The 21,253-nt window shown below is 46.0% G+C and overlaps 1 non-coding gene across 1 annotated transcript; it reads left to right on the forward strand.

Moving 5' to 3' along the window:
* Positions 1–8,053: 8,053 nt before the first annotated feature.
* Trnat-ugu lies at positions 8,054–8,128 on the forward strand. The gene has a single exon. It is a non-coding gene; the product is annotated as a tRNA-Thr (tRNA).
* Positions 8,129–21,253: the final 13,125 nt, after the last annotated feature.

Raw genomic sequence — 21,253 nt, forward strand, 5'->3', positions numbered from 1 at the left:
CAGGCAGTTTAATTCATCATATTTACTGATGAAACTCTCAAGCTAGATTTGTGGTATCAATGAATGGGAGCTCAGAATTTATTTTTATCCGATCCAAACATAGCAAACGTCACATGCTCCTCTCGATCGACCTCGCCGTTGGCGACACATTAATCCCTATCTTTCGCCTTTTTGTCTTTTCTTAGCGTCGGGGACAAAGTAACCACGTTACCAACTGTGACCTGTTTAATTTTTACGCTGTATGTAGTCTCCTTCCCTGAAGTATCTCTTATAAAACAGAAAACGTTAGCACAGTCGACGTAATTGTTTTGTACGTAACCGACTGGGGCCCTTGTGCTGCCTCCGGGAAAAGGAGACACGTCCATTAAATACATGGTAGGTTACTCCAGCACTGAGAGAACACGGGACCGTTGCTGTGGGCAGCACTTCATCGCGTCTAGTGTTGGCTGGCGCCAGTGTGAAACGTGCGCGAGTTCACTTGCGTCTGACGACTACGCGCTGGCTCACGGTAAAATTCTGCTCGACTTTATTTGCTGAACGAACAATTTCTTTTTTAAAGTGCAAAGTGTTCTCGACCAACACGCATCTCTTAGTTCTCATATTTGTACTGCGACGTATCCAGCACCCTCAGAATATAGCTGCGCATCCAGCTGCGCACAATACCATGCTTCGCGCGACTTCGGGCTTTTTGTACGTGTGATGCGGGTGTACACGAGGCGATATCTGGTTTCTTTGAAGTCAGTGCGTTTAAATTCGGTCGCAGAAGAGTTCACGTGGCGGAGGTAAACGGGATACGCCTTTGTTCCGTGCGTGCAAGGTAGCGCGTTTGTATCAGGGGACTTCCCGAGTGTGAGTTCTTGTCGCGCTCACCACAGATTCCTGGATAATGTGAATACTAAGTGCCTTCAAAACCACGAAAACAGTTTTTCTTTCCTTTTTATTGTTGTTTCTCTCTCTGCTTCTATTTTTATTGTCGTTCTGTCAAAGTTTCGGTAATAATTCTCTACCTTAGTATATATGTAACACATACGCACGAAATTCTAATACAAAACAGAGCTCGCTCAGTAAAGAGTAATTCTTTTTTTGGACGAATAATATTTTCTGCGGAGCTTAATTTCTAATAATAATTTTTGGCGCCCTACGGTTTAGTATCTTTGTATGCCCCACACCTGTTATGTATACGTCACACATCACCACTCCCCTTGCAAATGAGCTAGTGTGCTCGTTTTCGATGTAGATGAGTTCTGGCTGTCACTCTAGAAGAAAAAAAAGGAAAATATAATGTTCAAAATCAACAAATGTTTCCTGTGTAGATGCATTGATGGTCTTTTTTAAGAACATGCTTCGCGACAGTCACTTTCAGACAGTAATAGAGCATAGAACTTGGATAACAGGTTATCATTCAAACAGCCCTAGCGAGCTGGTGCATGTAAACTACCGGAGTTGTACACGGGAAGACGACGGTTCAAAATCCCCGTCTAATCCATCCAGGTTTAGCTCTACATTGCTTTCCCTAAATCAGTTGGATCGATAGAACTGGGAAAGTAGTTAGAATGATGAAATCGTCTGCAGCAGAACAGCTGTTAGCCTCAAAGCCCAGCAATCCAGATGACCCACTATTTGTCCTAAATTGAGTAAGGCAGATGCAGCCGATTATCTTTCTAAAGGAGACAGCCGATTTCCTTCCACGGCCTTTCTCAATGGACGCTAGTCTTTCGTGCGTAATTACCTCATCGTTTACATGATATTCAATGCTAGTTTTCCTTTCCTATCTTCCTAAATCGATTAAGGCAAACGAAGGGATGCTTTCTTTGAAAAGATCACTGCTCTTTTCCTTACCTGTCCTTCAGCAGTCCAAGATGGGGTTCCGTCTGTGAAGACCTCCTCGTCGTCGAGGAGGCGTTAAAATACTAACCGTCCTTCTATGCTTAAGATTTGTATGAAAGGTACGAGGGGCGTTCAGTAAGCGATAAAAAACTCATTTTTTTCTGAAAGCAGGTTGGGTTTATTCAGGATTCCAGTATACTATATTATTCCGCACTCTTTTGACTACAGAGCCCTATTTTTCAACATAATTTCAGTTCAGAGCGACGGCCTTCCGCCACCTTACTGGCAGGTTCTGTATGGTACCAATATACTGGTCGACGTCGGTGCCAAAATCTTGCTGCATCAATAACCTTCCTTTCATATACGTACTGCGGAGTGCATTCTTCATTGAGCCACACAGGTGCACATCGGAAGGTGTGTGGGGTGGATGAGGGAGAACAGACCAATTAAGTTTTTTGAACTCCTCACTGGTGCACAGACTTGTGTGAGCCGTTGAGTTGTCATGGAGAAGAATTCGTTTGCATTTCTGTGGCAGCGAAAACGCTGAAGCCGTTTCTTCAATCTCGTGAGGTAGCACAATGCACTTCAGAGTTGATCGTTGCTCCATGAGGAACAAGCCCTTCAGAGTCCCAGAAGGCCGTCGCCATGACTTCACTGGGTGAGAGTGTGGGTTTGAACTCTTTCTGCAGAGGAGAGGTGGTGTGGCGCCACTCCTTGGTTTACCGGTTTGTCTCCGGTTCGAAATGATTATCCCATGTTTCATGGCCTGTGATGATGTTCGACAAAAAACTGTCACGGTCAGCCTCGTAATGCGCAAGCAATTCCGCACAGATAGTCCTTTCTTGCTCTTTGTGGTCTCTGTTACGCAGCGAGGAGCCCTGCAGGCACACGCCTTTGAGTATCCCAACTAGTGGACGAATGTGTCAGCACTATCAACAGAGACGTCCAGTTGAGCAGCGAAGTTTTTGATTCTGATCCATCGGCCACCTCGCATGAGAGTGTCCGCACGTTTCAACATTGCAGGCGTCACAGCTGTATGCGGGCGAATAGGTCTGCTCGACCTTGTTGCGATAATGACAGACGTCTCGCCTAACGATTCACAGTACTTTTGATCACTGCCAAGTCTCCATAGACATTCTACAAATGCCTATGAATATCTGCGATGCTCTGGTTTTCCGCCAAAAGAAACTCAATGACAGCTCTCTCCTTGGAACGGACTTCCGTTACGTACGCTATTTTGAAGGCTACACATAGCGCCGCTACCTAACGAAACTTGATGAAACAACAGGTGCTGAAGCGGGAATATTCCACGATGTCCCACAGGAAATTCCACATTTTTTCAACCGAAAATGGTGGGAAAAATGTGTTCCACGTGTTCCATTATCTATTGAACGTCCCTCGTATTTCGCTCAGTACTCGTAACCCACGTTTTATTCTCTATTAATATCTGAAGATGTCTGCGCCATAGGATGTTTTCAATAACTATAAATCATGCGATCTAGACTGAAAATATTTACTGAAGTGTAATGAAGTTACAGATCCACATTTTCAATATCATGAAATATAAGAGAAATGTTCGTGAACGTAAATGGGAAAGCTTGGGAGAAAGACGACGTAGTTTTTGAGAAATCCTGTTGGGCAAATTTAGAGAAGTTGTGTTCGAAGAAGACTGAGAGACCATAATGCAGCCTCCAACGTATATCTCGTGTGGGGATGGTGCGAATAAGATAAAAGGCCGCGTAGAGAGGCGTATAGACAGTCACCTTTAACTCGCTCAATACGCGAATGAATAGCACAGAAAATCGCTAATATTGGTACGATACTCCCTCCACCACGTTCTAACCCCGTACTCCCTCCACCACGTTCTAACCCCGCCTGGAGTTATTTGGCTGTCTGGTGCAAAACTTTCTATCTGTTGCTACTTTGCCGACTTGCGCGTCGATGAGAATGAGAGGAAATGATAGTATTACAGAAACACCCAGTCCCCGAGCGAAGACACTCTCCGACCCGACTGGGGATCGAACCCACGAACCTCGAGATAATGGTGCTAACCACTAGACAACGATCTGCGGACCACCATGCACTATACCCGTATACTGTGTATATGTACATCTGCAGCCGGATACTTCAAGCTGAGAAGACATAATATTTCGGCGATCTACTTGATCGTCACGGTCAGGTGAGACGCTGTTGTTGCTGCGTGTCGACGAACTGGTGTTACTGTGGAGCTGGTGCCTTCGTATAGACCAGCAGAGAGCTACTCAGCACGCGTGCTAGGTGCCGTGAATGCTGTCCCCACCACAAAAGGTACTAGCGGCACCCGGCGGTGGTGAACGCAGAATAAAACGATGTACTTCTATCGTAACTAATCCTCAAAATGACTTCTTAGGTCCGTGTAGGTTTCCACAATTCACTCAGAGGAAAGCACTTCTCCCTATTAGTAACAGTATTAGCCAGCCTGGTTTCAATGGGTCCTTCTCAACACAGTTCCAGTAAAAAGAGATGCATCAGCAACCACCTGTATCTCATTATACACACATCCAAAAAAGTTTTGCATCACCCCGGTTCCCAGAACTCCTGAAGAAAGACATTGACTGTGGATACTGTATCACGGACACAGTCCCTTTGATTGTTCAGAGCTGTCACTAAACCCGCCCAAAGCTATAAACAACCATGCATGAGCAGCGGCTATCATACGAAGGGGTGCGGCAGCCGATCAGTTCCAGTCATTTCACCAGGAAGGAGGTACACGGCTCGTGTTATCTGTAGTTCAACCATGCCTAGACGGTAAATATCACGGTTCGATCGCGTCCGCGTTGTTATTTTGTGCCAGGAAGGGCTCTCAACAAGGGAAGTGTCATGACATGCCTCGCTCAGGCCACCCAAGGGCCACTACTGCAGTGGATGACCGCTACCTACGGATTATGGCTCGGAAGAACCCTGACAGCAACGTCACCATGTTGAATAATGCTTTTCGTGCAACCACAGGACGTTGTGTTATGATTCAAACTGTGCGCAACAGGCTGCATGTTGCCTCAATCCCGACGTCCATGGCGAGGTCCATCTTAACAACTACGACACCATGCAGCACGGTACAGATGGGTCCAACAACATGCCGAATGAACCGCTCAGGATTGGCATCACGTTCTCTTCGCCGATAAGTGTCGCATATGCCTTCAACCATACAATCGTCGGAGACGTGTTTGGAGACAACCCGGTCAGGCTGAATGCCTTAGACACACTGTCCAGCGAGTGCAGCAAGGTGGAGGCTCCCTGCTGTTTTCGGGTGGCATTACGTGGGGCCGACGTACGTCGCTGGTGGTCATGGAAGGCGCCGTAACGCCTGTACGATACGTGAATGCCATCCTCCAACCGATAGTGCAACCATATCGGCAGCATATTGGCTAGGCATTCGTCTTCATGGACGACAGTTCGCGCCCCCATCATGCACATCTTGTGAATGACTTCCTTCAGGATAAGAGATATCGCTCGACTAGAGTGGCCAACATGTTCTCCAGACATAAACCCTATCGACATGCCTGGGATAGACTGAAAAGGGCTGTTTATGGACGACGTAACCCACCAACTACTCTGAGTGATCTGTGCCGAGTCGCCATTGAGGAGTGGGACAATCTGGACCAACAGTGCCTTGATGAAATTGTGGATAGTATGCCACGACGAATACAAGCATGCATCAATGCAAGAGGACGTTCTGCTGGGTATTGGAGGTACCGGTGTGTACAGCAAACTGGACCACCATCTCTGAAGGTCTCGCTGTATGGTGGTAGAACATGCAATGTGTGGTTTTCCTGAGTAGTAGAAAGGGCGGAAATGATGTTTATGTTGATCTCTACTCCAATTTTCTGTTCAGGTTCCGGAACTCTCGGAACCGAGGTGATGCAAAACTGTATTTGATGTGTTTAGTTCATTTCCTGTCCATCAAGAATTAATGCCCTGTAATCGCGGAGTTTTCGGGTTGTTAAGAACTTTGTGTGGTGACGATGTTCCAGACACCAACCCTCAGCAATACGAATATTCTTGTCCATGTATACTTATGTCTTGAAAGCTTATAAACACCGGGCATTCTCAACCCAAGAAACAAAAAGAGCGCTAATCCTAACAGGTGGGCGAGATACAGTCTTGACTTTAAAATTTCGTAAATTTTCCATGTTTCAACTGATATGATCCCAGGATATGGGAGAAACTGATGTAAATTCATCTTGCTCCACTTTCGGCGATGATCTATACCCCAAGATACGATGGATCTGCATCTCAGAGATTCCGTTCTGTTTCATTGCAGATCTCTACTCCCATTGTGAACTTAATGCTGCGATGAAGGAAATTAAAATGTTCAAAGAAAGTTAGCGAAGCTCCCCCTTCTGGCCCCGATTGGTCAATCGGGACCAACTGCCAGTGGCGTCACTGGATACTGTACGGAGGGGCAATGGGGTCAGCAAACCGTTGTTGGCTTTCTCGACCGTGGGGCAGCTGCCCCTAACTCATGTAGCTCCTCAGTTGACATCATGAGGCTGAGTGCATCCCGTTCCAGTCCTCCCAGCAAGGAAAAATGCCTGGCAGTACTAGAAACAGAACCCAGGTCTTTTGCATAGCACCCAGAGGCGCTGACAAACAAGATACAGAATTCGGAATACTGTCTTCATGTCAAAAGGACATCGCAGAAAATCGTTCGGGGTTGCGGTAACGGAACGGAACGCAATGGTGCCCGGCCCGCCGTGTCGCTACCCCCCTGAGCTCAGCTGAACAGAGGCTGGCTGCCGTGCACTTGGCGGCGGTTGTGTTGCGAGCCCGCAGCTGTATCGTCCTGCGGCCGTGGCACGTCCAGCTGTTACTGGTGTGTAATATACAGGCGGCAAGTTATTTGAGTAGTTAAAAGGGACGTTCCTGGCCTTTTTTTGCGCCCTTTGTTATCCTGCCCCTCGGCCGAGCGGGACGAGGCGACACCTGGGATAATGGGCCGGCCCTATGACAGTAATGATGCCAACTCCATTACATTTGCGCCGCCGGGCCGGCCGGGGGTCCATTGTGATGCTAACGGGATGCAACCGGTCGGTCGACGCCAGAGGTCTCCCGGGTAGAGGGGGAACCCCCCGGCCGGCGGCGGCAGTTAGGTGCCCTGGGGGAGGCGATTGTCTGCAGGGGTGGCGGACGGGTTGGCAGGCGAGGGGTGTCCGTGTTTGGCAAACGTTTAGCGCGCTAATAGCTCTGTGTGTTTATTAGCTGATTGGTCGGCAATCTGTGGCTTTGTGACCGCAGCACTGCCCTGCGCTGCACCTAGCGGAAGCAGCGATGACACTTTACTCATCGTGGGTGGCCACCGGGTGGGAGCAACTGTGATTTCACCCACACCTGCATTCACCATCAGCCTACGGGCTTGATGGGTGATTTCACTACTCCTGCAAAGCCTACCCTGCATTATTTCTGTTCAATGTCACCCATATCCAAAAACATAAAGTAGTGAAAAATTATCAGCACCACATCTCAGATGCTTCGATGTCATTCTGTTCCACTTTTCAAATAGACCATGATTCACCACCAGACAATGCTGTGCTCCAAACGCACATTCCCAGAAATTTGTCCCTCAAATTAAGGCCTATATTTGATGCTAGCAGACTTCTGTTGGCCAGGAATGATCTCTTTGCCCGTGCTAGTCTGCTTCTTAGGACCTCCTTAATCCATCTATCAACGGTTATTCAGCTTCCGAGGTAGCAGTATTCCTTAACTTCATCTACTTCGTGATAATCATTTTTGACGAAAGAACAGACACCATATCCATATAAGTATATAAAATGGTTCAAATGGCTCTGAGCACTATGGGACTTAACATCTGAGGTCATCAGTCTCCTAGACTTAGAACTACTTAAACCTAACTAACCTAAGGACATCACACACATCCATGCCCGAGGCAGGATTCGAACTTGCGACTGTAGCAGCAATGCGGTTCCGGACTGAAGCGCCTAGAACCGCACAGCCACAACTGCCGGCTATAAGTATATAGTTCTGGCAATACCGGCCATGACCTCCTTCTTCTGTGCGGATGCACACATATTACCCGAACTCTTACGGGACTTGGTAAGAATGTCTTCCACGAGTAATGAGTGCGTTGGGTAGGGACACTACGAATGTAGTGTGTGGACATATAAGGTGAGAATGTGGGTCTCGCGGGAGGCGTGCTCGAGATAGAACCTGCAGTTGCACTATGCTCTGTGCCCTCGGTGGCTCAGATGGATAGAGCTTCTGCTATGTAAGCAGGCGATCCCGGGTTCAAGTCCCGGTCGGGGCACACATTTTCACCTGTCCCCGTTGATATATATCCACGCCCGTCAGCAGCTGGAGGTATTAATATATAATTCGGAAGTAAAAGAAGTTCTGAGCTCTTTTAGTTTCCAAGTTTCGAGTTTTTGAAATGAGAGGACCTCCTTTTGTACCGGGAGGTCTATCTCTCGTGACATCCCGCGGTCAGCGCGCATTGTATAGGAGTGTCCTGATACTTCTGATCGAAAAGTGTATATGGATGTACTCACAGAATGGGATTCGAGTCTATCGGCTGCAAGTGAAGCGTCAACACCTCCCCTGATTCCATGACCAACGAGGTACTCGACGGCCGTCGAGGCTCACGAGGAAAACAGGCCTTGGCGCGTACATCACAGCACGTGACACTGCAGGTCTTACGAGTGCCAGCAGCCGTCTCCGGCGAGCAGCGAGTAACTATTTCAGACGAGTTTAATAACCCTCAACTGCGCGTTTAAATGCGTACAAGCTCTCGACAGCAAACGACAAAGTTAAGACCTTCAGTGGCTGTCTTTTCAATTACATATTGATTTTCCGTGGGCCGTGGACGGAGCCGAGCGTTCGTGAAGTATGTGGGACAAGCTGACTAGAGCGACGTCACAAGCTCGTTGCGGTGCCTGTCTTTCTCGTGCGCCTCGACGACCGTGCAGTGATGTCACGGGAGGAGGCCGAACGGAGGCCAAGGGCCAGTAATCGCTGACGGAGTGCGGTGTCGCGGCCACAATGCGGCCGCCGATCTGCAACAGCGGGCGCATGCGCGCGTGCCGCCGCCGGCCGCTTGTAAATGAGGCCCGCTCTTGTCGGCCGTGCGAGTAAACAACGCCGTTGTCTGCCCCTCTCGCTCCGAGAACAACGGGCGGCCTCACTTATGCGAAACGGCGTCGAGCGAGCAGCTACCTGCGTGGGATTCTGATCAGTGCGCGCCGTTGTAGACGCTGACGGGCCGTCGCCACAAAAGCCACAGGTCTGCTCCACCTGTCTGGACGCAGGAGGCCTCCGTCATACCACATGGCGGAATGATCTGCTGGAACACCGCTTCAGTTGTTACTCTCGCTTCCAGTACGCACGCACCTCGAGTAGAGTAGGAGGTACGTGGTTTGAAACTTAAATCTCAACCCACCACTGTCCCTCTATTTTTCTTTCTTTTTTTTTCCTTCAATTATAGTTCATTCGATTACAGTGCTGTTCCCCCAACTTTGGCCACTGTCCTCCGGGTTTCATTTTTGTTTTCAAATGGTTCAAATGGCTCTGAGCACTATGGGACTTAACATCTGTGGTCATCAGTCCCCTAGAACTTAGAACTATTTAAACCTAACTAACCTAAGGACATCACACACATCCATGCCCGAGGCAGGATTCGAACCTGCGACCGTAGCAGTCGCGCGGTTCCGGACTGAGCGCCTAGAACCGCAAGACCACCACGGCCGGCCATTTTTTGTTTTGTCTGGAGATGGGTATCTATAATCTTCTAATGAAACGTATTTCTGTTCATAATTCCATGTTCTTCAAACATCTCTTTCAGATCACTTCTGATTCTTGCAGGGTTTTTTCCGGTCGAGACGTATAGAAATAACCTTATTTCGTCCATGTTCGACTGTGGTTTAGAAACTGCGACTGTGTATCACGTAGTAAATAAATTAAAACAGTTATCTCTGTCAGTCACTTTTATTTTCTTCCATGACGCGTTTCGAAGGCTTACACCCTCATCTTCACGTGGATCACTGGATTATACTGCATTTTTATTTGCTCGATACAAGCAGTTGTCAGTTGTAAACTTCATTTCGCTACAAACAATGCATAATTTGCATTTGTTATCATAATATGGCACCGGTATTATACATATTAAATAATAATAAAACTACTTACAAGATATTCCAGCATAAGGAATCCACAGGTTTGTTATTAACATTACTTAGCACACACACACACACACACACACACACACACACACACAGAGAGAGAGAGAGAGAGAGAGAGAGAGAGAGAGAGACTGACGAAACAATACCACGCTGTCCAGAGACGTAGAAATGTAATATAACCTATTAATCCACCTAAAGATGAATGTGTAAGCCCTCAAAATGCATCGTGGAAGAAAATAAAAGTTGGTGACACAGATAATTGTTTTATTTTAACATGTATGTTGAAGACTTCTCTTGCCTATCCTATTTTCCCTCATTCGAATCAGATGGTCATAAAACATCATTCTACATTTTAGCACAGTATTGCAATGTTTTTGCACGGATGTTCATTACTTGTTCCCGTATTCACTGGTCTGCTTTAATGGCCACAACATTTTTCTCAGGAGTTTCCTCTCTTTCTTTTCCCTGTTTTCTATCTGTACTGTCTTTTTCAAATCTAGGCATTCACAGTGTTACTTGTTCCCTCCTCATCTTTTATCTCTCCTTCCACAATGCGTTTTGAGTCATGACAGTATGTACTATATACTCACATAATGTTACATTATATACACAAGCGTTTTCTCTGTGGCTTTGCCCATGTATGCACTTGACACATATAGTGAACAAACCTCCTTCACCCTCTCTCTTTATCGACCTCTTCCAGCCTCCGTCCATCCACCTCATCCTCCCCTCACCTTCTATATGTCTATCTCCTTCTCCCCACTTCTCTCTTCATATTCTCCCCTCACCCCTCTCTTTGTCCATTTCCTCCAACCCCTCTCCGTAACCATATCTTCCTTCCCTCTCCCTCTGATCATCCTCCCCCAGTCCCTCACTCTTTCCATCTCTGCCTCCCCTCTTCCTTTTCCACTTGCCCACCATTTCTCTACATCTTCCACCTGCCTCATGTATCTCCCTCTCCTCCCTGTCACTTTTCTCCTGCCCCTCACTTTGCCCATCCCTCGTCTAACTATCTCAACCTGTCCTCAGACATGCTCATGGGCACTTAAAGCCCCTGCAATACATTTCAATAAAGCAGGCTCATAATACTTCCACAACACATGTGTCATATAGGTCAGACCATACATCCTGCCCTGGAAAACCATTTCTTGCACCTGACATGCAGGCTGCCATGCCAAGCAGGTTGATTTAGCAGGTCAATACTGTTCCAACACAACATGCCTGTCATGCAAGGCAGCCTGTATGCCAAGGTATGAAAAAAACACTTTTTCCCGTATCTCCACTCATATTGGAGCTATAAGATTATAAATCCAACAGTGCTGATACTCATGAGGCCCGATATTTCTGTGCCAGATTTGGGTGAAATTGATTGAGGAGTTTTAGAGTAGATCCTGGACATTCTCACATGTAATCTGCTTTAGATTATAATACTTATTTTTCACTGGTTATCGGAAATACATACACAATCACATCAATGTAGAGAATTCCCATAACTTTTCTGAAAATACATATACTGTCAATGAGACATTGAAATTAAGTGTAGAGTAGTGTAATAGTAATTCATTTAGCCATATTTTGTAAGTAGTATTTTTTGAACTAGCTCATAATTTCTGTCCTATGAAATCTCATAGCGACTGATAAGATCATCACAAATAGAACAAAAATTCATTTTAGTTAGGATGAGCCAATCTGGAAGTCGCATCTCTGTAAAACTGATGTCCTTCAAGTCAACAGACATCAGTCAAAGATGCCTTACCAGACCTTTATTTGTACATCAGAGTCTACTATTTGTTTGTCTAATGTCTAAACAATACATATGTATGGAAACAGGGATGATTCTATAATTACAAAATGGCCATTTTAACTTGTAGAAACACTCTTAGAGGATTCGACGAAGCTGCCAAAGCAAATAATGAATTGTTCACATTGCACTTATATGTCACATTCGCAAACATACACAGTAAGCAAGGGTTGTAGAGCTTCTGAAATGCTTCTGTACAGAAATATTTATGTTCATATCATATGTTGATATTGCCAGGCCAACGTTGCCTTAAGTATTCGCAGAGTGACTCAGTCAACATGGGCTAGTAAAACGATGTTATCCCACGAAGGCATCACGAGATGCGACCTCGTTTACAGTGGCCAGATGATTCAATATGTTACTCTGACCTCAACAAAGCGCGTCCTAACCACTTCGTCGTATATTCTGGATTCTAACAGACTTAACTTGCTGTTATGGTACAGGGATTTAATATGTAAAAGAAACGTAATCTGCGTATTTTTTCCGAAATGGGAAACAATGACAACTATCAGAAACATTGTAATGCGCGAATTCATACTGAATTACGAACTTTTGCATACGTAATCCTACACTTACTAAGCCAACATGTCATACTATTTAACGATTATAAGGAGCACATTATTTTATGTAAAATTCGGATGGACTGTATTAGATCGAGTTTTGAAATCCATCTGAAGGTAGTTTTGGAACAAAGCATTATCCCATATTCGTTTAAATCATGAGACTATTATATAAGTGGTTAATTACTATTTTGTTTTTTCGTCATAACACAAAAAAGAAAGGGGTGTAACGAAAGTGTGGCATCGTGTAAAGTTAAAGTAAACTTTGGAATGGACTCATGTGCTCCGTGTTGCAGAATCGACTGGGAACCACAAAGCTCCACTTCACTGTCACCAACAGGACTGATACTTACAACAACAACTCGTTTTTTTGGACCTAATAAATAGAGGAATTATGGGGGTCATAACAACAGAAAATCAGATATAATGCACAATTTACAGACTATTCAGAACTGAAGGAAAAACCGGGAGGTTGGCGACTGTGACACAATTAAGGCACATGGAAGAATACTTGCAAGGATTTCACTGCATTTCAGTCGTATATCGTACCTTGACTTCGAACGTTGGTCGGTACTGCACATTTCCGTTACACTCAAAGTTGAACGCAATAGTTTCATGAAAAGGAGGCAGTTGCACTGGTATCTACGTAATGAATACGACGAATCGTTTATGTCGTCTTTCTTCACAGAAAAAGTATCGAATTTGCAGCATCTCTGTGGCGTCTCTTCTGCGGTTTCGATACAAGTCTGACAATCAGTAATTACTGAAAGCTGAAGTTGATAGTTATCTAATCAGCGGCCGATGAAGTGGCAACCCAAACCGTGTTATCGTTAATATTAATAACGCAGGGCAACTGGCGCCTACGTATCGGCATTCATATCGTGGCGCTATCACTACATAATAAATAGTTCTCTGATCGTCGCGAGACATCTATTATAACGGAATCTGACTACCACCTCCCACCTAAAAACGTGTTATCTGTACACAGCAATGTTAGAAATTCTTCTTTTCCACAGTTTTTACAATTTCCTGTTCAGCTTAAAACTTATATCCAGGAGCTGATGGTAGACATGCCATCGTAACATTCACCACGAAAGGTACATGCCACTTTCATCACCGGAGGTAGCAAACAAAAGTCTGTATTGCTTAAAAGTTACTCAGTTTACTTTGATTTCATTTTTTATTTTATTCATAAATGGTATGAGATTGTGGTCGTAAAAATAAATGTTAAAATGTCAGCTCAACCACCAATTTACAATTTTAAAAGAAAACGACTAGAATTTATGTGTTTCGAAGATGAAGCTTTCATCTTTAGAATAATCGTACAAGAATCTGTAAAAGCGACCACTATAAAACGTAAACAGGAACAATAAAAATAATAAAAAAATAAGACCAACTATACACTGCGATTTAAGCTAAAGAAGAACTTGAAACATGAAGTCGACAGATGCGAGAGGGATGGTATGTACAAAATTCAATGTAACACCTGTAGTGCGAACTATGTAGGCCAAACTGCTAAGTGCCTTTTTAAGTTAAGGTACAAAGAACATATGGACACTTTCAGGCTTAGCAGTTTGGCGAAGTCAGCCGTAGCCACGCATATTTGCTAAACTGGCCACCCCATCTTGCGACTTGATGAGGATTTCGCAATTTGGCACGTACAAGATAAAGGCAAGAAACTGGATCTCTTAGAACAACTGGAGATTACTATACGTCCGAGCGAGGTGGCGCAGTGGTTAGCACACTGGACTCGCATTCGGGAGGACGACGGTTCAATCCCGCGTCCGGCCATCCTGATTTAGGTTTTCCGTGATTTCCATAAATCGCTTCAGGCAAATGCTGGGATGGTTCCTTTGAAAGGGCACGGCCGACTTCCTTCCCCATCTTTCCCTAATCCAATGAGACCGATGACCTCGCTGTTTGGTCTCTTCCACCAAATCAACCCAACCCAACCCAATTACTATACGTCGCGTGGGAAGTCATAACACATTAGACGAACAGCTTACAGATGACATAAATAACTTTTTCAGAAACTTTTTAGATCTTTTTTAATGTCTGTTATTTATGGACTTTAGAGCTTTCGTTGATGACGAGATTCGACTTTCCGGGCTACCAGGCATAATTATATATCTTTGTATCTTCGTTATTCTCTTTAGATTTCATGTGCGTATTCAAAAAGTTTTCGCTCGCGTTAGTTCTGTGTTTACCGCCAGATGTGTCTTTCAAGAAGATACAAGGACTGTGTACGCATATAGTTGTTATTGTGACTCTGCCAGTACCCAGTGCAACATATGGAATTCCATTTTACTCTATTTTATTAGTTGACGGTATTAAGAGAACACGGCTGCAAGGGAAGTAGCCGCGTTGTTTGATTATTATTTTTATTGTTCTTGTATATGTTTTATATTGGTCGCTTTTAGGGAGTCTTGTACTGTTATTTTGGTGATGAAGGCTTTACCTTCGAGACGCGTAAATTGTAGTGTATTTTTTACACTGTAAATAGGAAGTTACGCCGACATTCGCATTACCTGGCCCATTAAATCTGCGCGAAATGTCCAGCACTCGACGAAATCCTCCATAGCCTTCGTCAGGAACAACAGACTGCCACGACTATTGTTGTGATGACCTTTTACAGCCCGTAGATGGCTCGTGATTGGTCGGCGTACATCAGTACGTCTTGTTGACAGCGAATGTGCCCAACGCAGTTTTCATCTGATGTGTGTCCAACTGAGCAGTAACTCTAGTAGAAATCAGCAAAATGTCGCCGCAGTTTCCACGCACGCCGTACAGGTAGTGCGGCCCTTCGGTAGAGCAGTGCACTTTCCACGATGTGAGCCGGTCGGCGGACCAGATGAAGATACCGGCGTGCCAGCGGTGCTGTTTTTGCCGCGGCAGAGCACCGTCTGAGCTGCCGATAGCGCACTCTGCTCTGCTCTGTGTCGCAGCAGACAGATAGCGGGCAGCAGCCTTCCGCTCTTCCTTGTTCCACCCGCATCTGCTCTCTCTCCGTGCTCTCTCCGCCACCCTTTTGTTGCGAGAGTTCTCCTTTCTCGAACCTTCCGTGAACTGTTTGCCTTGTCCCCTCACATTTTTTTCCCTCGCCTGCTTTTTTTCGGGCATTTATTGTTCATGGGTGTTCTTAGAGATAAGCAGGCCTGCAACTCAACAGTCGCTCCTTTGTTGTGCTCGTACGTACTCTCGTCTGTTACAGCCAGAGCGACTCTCGATATAGCACCGCGAGCAGTGAACCAAGCGGTGCGGCGATAATACACGGGAGGTGTATCTAAGACTTCGAGTTCATTTTAAGCAGACTGTGAGTTTCCTAGTGTTTCAAACGAATCGCCGGTGGGCCTTCCAGGTACACAATGGGCTTCCTATCCGCCACCATAGCCGAGGCAACTTATGCACACCTGTGCCGTGGCCCTTGACTCCCAGATAAGCCGGTTCAAAATCCTGGAGGTGGATGAAATTTTCGACGTCAGCATTGGGCCAGCAAGGGGAGGAGAAGTAAAGTCCCTGATCAACAGACTTTACGCGAATATCCTGGACAAAATTCCAAGGAAACAGGCCAATGAGTGCAGAGGAGCAACACACTTTCCGTCAGGCGCTGGACACATCCCGTGGGATATCCCGGCCAACATTGCTACATGACATTTTTATGACGCTCCTTCTTAAAACTAATCTATAGCTCCCTTAGATTCACCTTGTTGTCCACGAACAAGGGTTGCTGCTTGTAGCACTTGATGAAATGAAAAAATTGCACCTACAATTACCATAACGCCAAACGTTTTTCATTCGCTGTTCTCTTGCTAGGACTGGCAAAACACCTTTTCTCCACGAGCGTTTGATCACCAGTGCACTGAGTGCAGTGGTAACACGCTGGACTCGTGTGCGGGACAACAGCAGTTCAAATATCCGTCCGGCCATCCATGTTTTCTGTGATGTCTACAAATCGTTTAGGGTAAAAAGCATGAATGGTTTCTTTGATAGGCCGCGGCCAGTTTCCTCCCGTATTCTTCCCCATTCCGAGCTTGCGCTCCGTCTCAAGTGACCTCGTCGTTGACCATAATCATGCTTCCTTCGTTTCACTTGTCCTAGCACCGATACAAAGTAATGAACCGATGAGTAGCTACTGTTTCATCAATAGGTTCTCAATGTTGCATTACTAATTTGTATATTGGTGTAGGTCAATTCATTACTGGGTACGTAGACGCTTCCATTAGTGAAAAATCGAGTCTCATTTGTCCGCAAAACATTCATAACAGCCAACCTGCAATATTTTCCATTTGTACTAGCCGACATACCAGTGTAGCCGTGTAGCAACTACGTGACCATTACTCCGACATGCGTTGCTGAAAAATGTAACTATTCTAAGAGCAAACCCTTTTCTACATTAAAGAAAGCTCTCACATCATTATAAAATGTCATATATATTTCTGTACAAGCTGCTTTATGTTACCTACCGGCAGTACTGTGTGCCCAATGAAAAGTACAGTACCACATTAAGCATGAAGATACGCGAAATAGACTCATCAGCACGGTGGACACACGCGGCTAATGTAATCTTTCTTCCCTCTACAAATTGCAGGGCCCTCTGCCTTATGCATTTGGCGTACCGTCAAGTTGTGTCGGCTATTTTACGTGCATAAAAACTGATGTGCTCTTACACGGATTATGTTTTCTACTTGCGTTTCGCTGTGAGGTTCCAAGAAAAGGCTAGTGGTGATCTACATTGTTTACTGATTTATGGTAATAATTTAATTATAGTCATTATCACATCTGATGGAAGCTAGTCTTCTGAAACATGAAGTGTGAGGAATAAATTAATTCGGTAGCAGATGTTAAACATTACATTTATCACTGCTTATCAGCAGGCTACCACAGTTGTCATCACTCCACCTTCTCAAGGTAAGGTAAGTTCTACATGTACATCTATATCTATGCTTCGCAAACTACCTTATGGAGCGTGGTGCAGGGTGCTTGTGCTTTTGACCCCACTATAAAATTCCCCGTCACCTTCCATGTTCCGTTTGCGATTGATGCATGAGAAGAATGAATGTCGGTAAATATCTGTATTAGCTCTAATGTCTCCGATTATCTCCTTGTGGCCTTTTTTTTCACGAAACGTACGTATGTGCGAGGAGGTGATACGTTGCCCAACTCTTACCTGGAAGTACTCTGCCGGAATTTCAATACTAAACCTCTATATCACAGACAACGCCACTCTTTAGCGTCTGCCACTAGAGTTTGTTAAACATCTCTGTCATGTCCTCGCTCCGAATAAACGTTTCCGAGACTAAACGCGCCGCCGCTTTTCGTTGGATCTCCTCTCTCTCTTCTAGTAATCAACTTGGAAACGTAGCTCTTAAGGTATGCATTTTAGAGCCCTTGTTGACTGAGCAATTTTCCTGTCATATCCCTGAATATGGCACATTCCTCCTAGGACACCCCGTCTGTGTAAATGGGAAGTGTTGACAACGTACTACAGTGACGTAGGGGAAAACCAAACGAACAATTTCACTTAGAACAGTTGTGGTCATGAAATCGGGAAATAACCTAAAATAGTTCTACATAGTTCATCTAATGTACAGCGCATGCGCGCCGTGCGACATTTTAAACATTCCCTCATCCTTTTACGCAAGTCGGTCTTAACTGTTTGAAGCTTATTTCTTTTTCTCGCTAAAATCGTCCTTGGATGTTAAACCCACCTTATTCTTCTACTTACTAATTGCAAAATTAGCTGTTTGTGTAAATTTTACCTCAGAATTTTGTGAGTTTTAACAGCGTAAAAATACCAATTAAATCGTATTGTTTCTCTGGCCTTTCGACTACGAGACTACTGTGCTCCGGTTTACTTTTAGATTGAATTGTATATAAACTTAGCTACTTGTTGGATGACGTCCACAAAAGTCCTTTTTATCTCATTATTCTCACGTGAGAGTTTAATGTGTGTGTCAAATCTTATGGGACTTAACTGCTAAGGTCATCAGTCCCTAAGCTTACACACTACTTAACCTAAATTATCCTAAGGACAAACACACACACCCATGCCCGAGGGAGGACTCGAACCTCCGCTGGGACCAGCCGCACAGTCCATGACTGCAGCGCCTTAGCCCGCTCGACTAATCCCACGCGGCTGAGAGTTTAATAACAAATCTTATATATGTAAGAAATTTCAATAATCTGTCCGACGAAGTCGGTGGTTTAGGAGGGCGAGAAGGTATACAGAATCTCGAGCGATGTTGCATCTCCTTTAGCTTAGGTAGCTTTTGTAGGCATATCTGAAGTTGTTTCTCGCCATGATGGAACGCAAGTGTCCTACATCAAATTGTTCGCCTCGACGTCCCCTACGACACAGTTATACTTTTCTCCTTATACTGTAGCCGGCCGCCGTGGCAGAGCGGCTCTAGCCGCTACGGTCGCAGGTTCGAATCCTGCTTCGAGCATGAGTGTGTGTGATGTCCTTAGGTTAGTTAGGTTTAAGTAGTTCTAAGTTCTAGGGGACTGATGACCTCAGTTGTCAAGTCCCATAGCGCTCATAGCCATTTGAACCATTTGAACCTTATACTGTAAACAGTAATGGGCTTATCACTCCTTTTTGTGGTACTCGTGAAGTTACCTTTGCACCTGTCGATTATGATAATAAATTTATTACCAAAAGATTACTCGTCATTCTTGTGGAATTTTGAAACGTATCTTAGCTCTGTATGAGCACTGGACAGACCAGAGTCACGGAACGATAAATTAAGATTGCAAGCTAGTGGGAACCCGTTGTAATGCTGAAGGGGGGCTGCAGCGAACGCTATAAGAAGCTTTGTTTGCTGCTAACGATCTCGAGCGATGCGCAAAAGCGGATTTCCCACGAGGTCGCTGGGAAGTAGCTAACGAAGCAACAGGGTGTGAAGAAAGGTGACGCTTTGAGCTGCTGTGTCGGAATGAAAATATCCTTGAGGGATGAATGATTACTGGGCCACGAGAAGAAAGGCAGGAGGGAGGGGTGCCCGGCGGTGGCGAGGCGGTTTTCTTTCGGCGCAGGACGGTTCCTTTATTCGCGCAACCCTCGCGGCTTGAGTGATGGCGTCACTCTGTCACCGTCACTCGAGGCCCTTCCCCCACCGCTGCAGACGCGGGAACAATACACCGGCGTCGTCGCCGCTGCTGCTGGCTGCTTCTTCAGAGGAACTGGCTCTCAGCGCTGGACTGGCCCACTTACGAGGCTCGCAACAGAAATGTGTCTCAGCAGAACGTACCGGCCCTCTGGTCTCGTGGAAGCTTTCAACCTGATGCTTCTGCTGGCCGATTTCCGCATAAATTTACCGCTGGACATTGATGTCCCGTCGCAGAGGGCAGCCCAAGTGAAGAAGCACTCGACGCAGCTGGTTATTGAGGAGCTGTCTGGAGGGACAACACTCGGGAGGTAACGGACGGCTCGCGGGCAGGCGAGGCGAGGAACGCGGCAGCCGGAGGGCGTGGAGAGGTCTGGAGAACAAATGTTTACGGTTCCAGGCGCTGTGTAAACGGCGCCGAGCCGCGCCAAGCCGCCAGCATGCGCGCTGCCATTGTGCAGGCGTGGCGCGGGTGGTGGGGGGGGGGGGGGGGGCAAGCTCCGCGCCGGCCTCTTAGTTGTTCGCCTCGCCTAGCGCCGTCCTCGCTCCCTGTCTATTTTTGCGGAAGACGAGCTGGGCACCACACAGCCATATAACATATCTGAGTAGGGTTGGGGTACGTAGACGCTAGCTCATTCCAGGGCCATACTATTCAGGAGGATTTCGTGATGATGATAATGATGTTTGGTATGTGGGGCGCTCAACTGCACGGTTATCAGCGCCCGTACAAATTCCCAACCATTGCTCAGCCCAATTTCGCCACTTTCATGAATGATGATGAAATGATGAGGACAACACAAATACCCAGTCATCTCGAGCCAGGGCAAAAATCCCTGAGCCCGCCTGGAATCGAAACCGGGACCCCGTGCTCGGGAAGCGAAAACGCTACCCCGAGATCACTAGCTGCGGACAGGAGGATTTCGTGATATTACGTGTACAGTGAGATGACAAAAGTCATGGGACAGCGATATGCACATATACAGATGGAGGTAAGATCGCGTATACAACGTATAAAAGGTCGGTGCATTGGCGGAGCTGTCATTTGTACACATGTGAGTCAGGTGTAAGGGTTTCCGATGTGATTATGGCAGCACGACAGGAATTAGCAGAGTTTGAATGCCTATTGGTAGTTTGAGTTGGACGCTGGTGCTGGATGCGTGGGACATTCCCTTTCGGAAATCGTTAGGGTATTCAGTATTCCGAGATCCACAGCGTTCAGAATGTGCCGAAAATACCAAATTTCAGGCGTTATCTCTCACTACGGCTAAAAGCAGTGACCCACGATCTTCACTTGACGACCGGGAGCAGGGGCGTTTGCGTAGAGTTGTCAGTGCTAACAGACGAGAAACTCTGCGCGAAATAACTGTAGAGACCAATGTGGGACGTACGACGAACGTAATTTGGCGTTAATGGCCTATGGCAGCAGACTACTACCGTAGTGAGTGCCTTTGCTAACACCACGACTTCGCCTGCTACGCCTCTCCTGAACCATATTGGTTGGACCGTAGGCGACTGGACAACTGTGACCTTGTCTCATGAGTCCAGATTTCATTTGGTAAGAACTGATGTTTGACTGTGGCGTAGACTCCACGAGACCATGGACCCAGGTTGTCAAAGAGGCGCTGTGCAAGCTGGTGGTGGCTCCATAACGGTGTGGGCTGTGTTTACGTGGAATGGACTAGATCCACTGGTCCAACTGAACCGATGATTGACTGGAAATGGATATGTTCGGCTTCATGGAGATCATTTACAGCCATTTATGAACTTCATGTTCCCAAACAACGATGGAAT

Source organism: Schistocerca piceifrons, chromosome 7 (genome assembly GCF_021461385.2).
Source record: "Schistocerca piceifrons isolate TAMUIC-IGC-003096 chromosome 7, iqSchPice1.1, whole genome shotgun sequence".
Lineage (NCBI taxonomy): Eukaryota > Metazoa > Arthropoda > Insecta > Orthoptera > Acrididae > Schistocerca > Schistocerca piceifrons.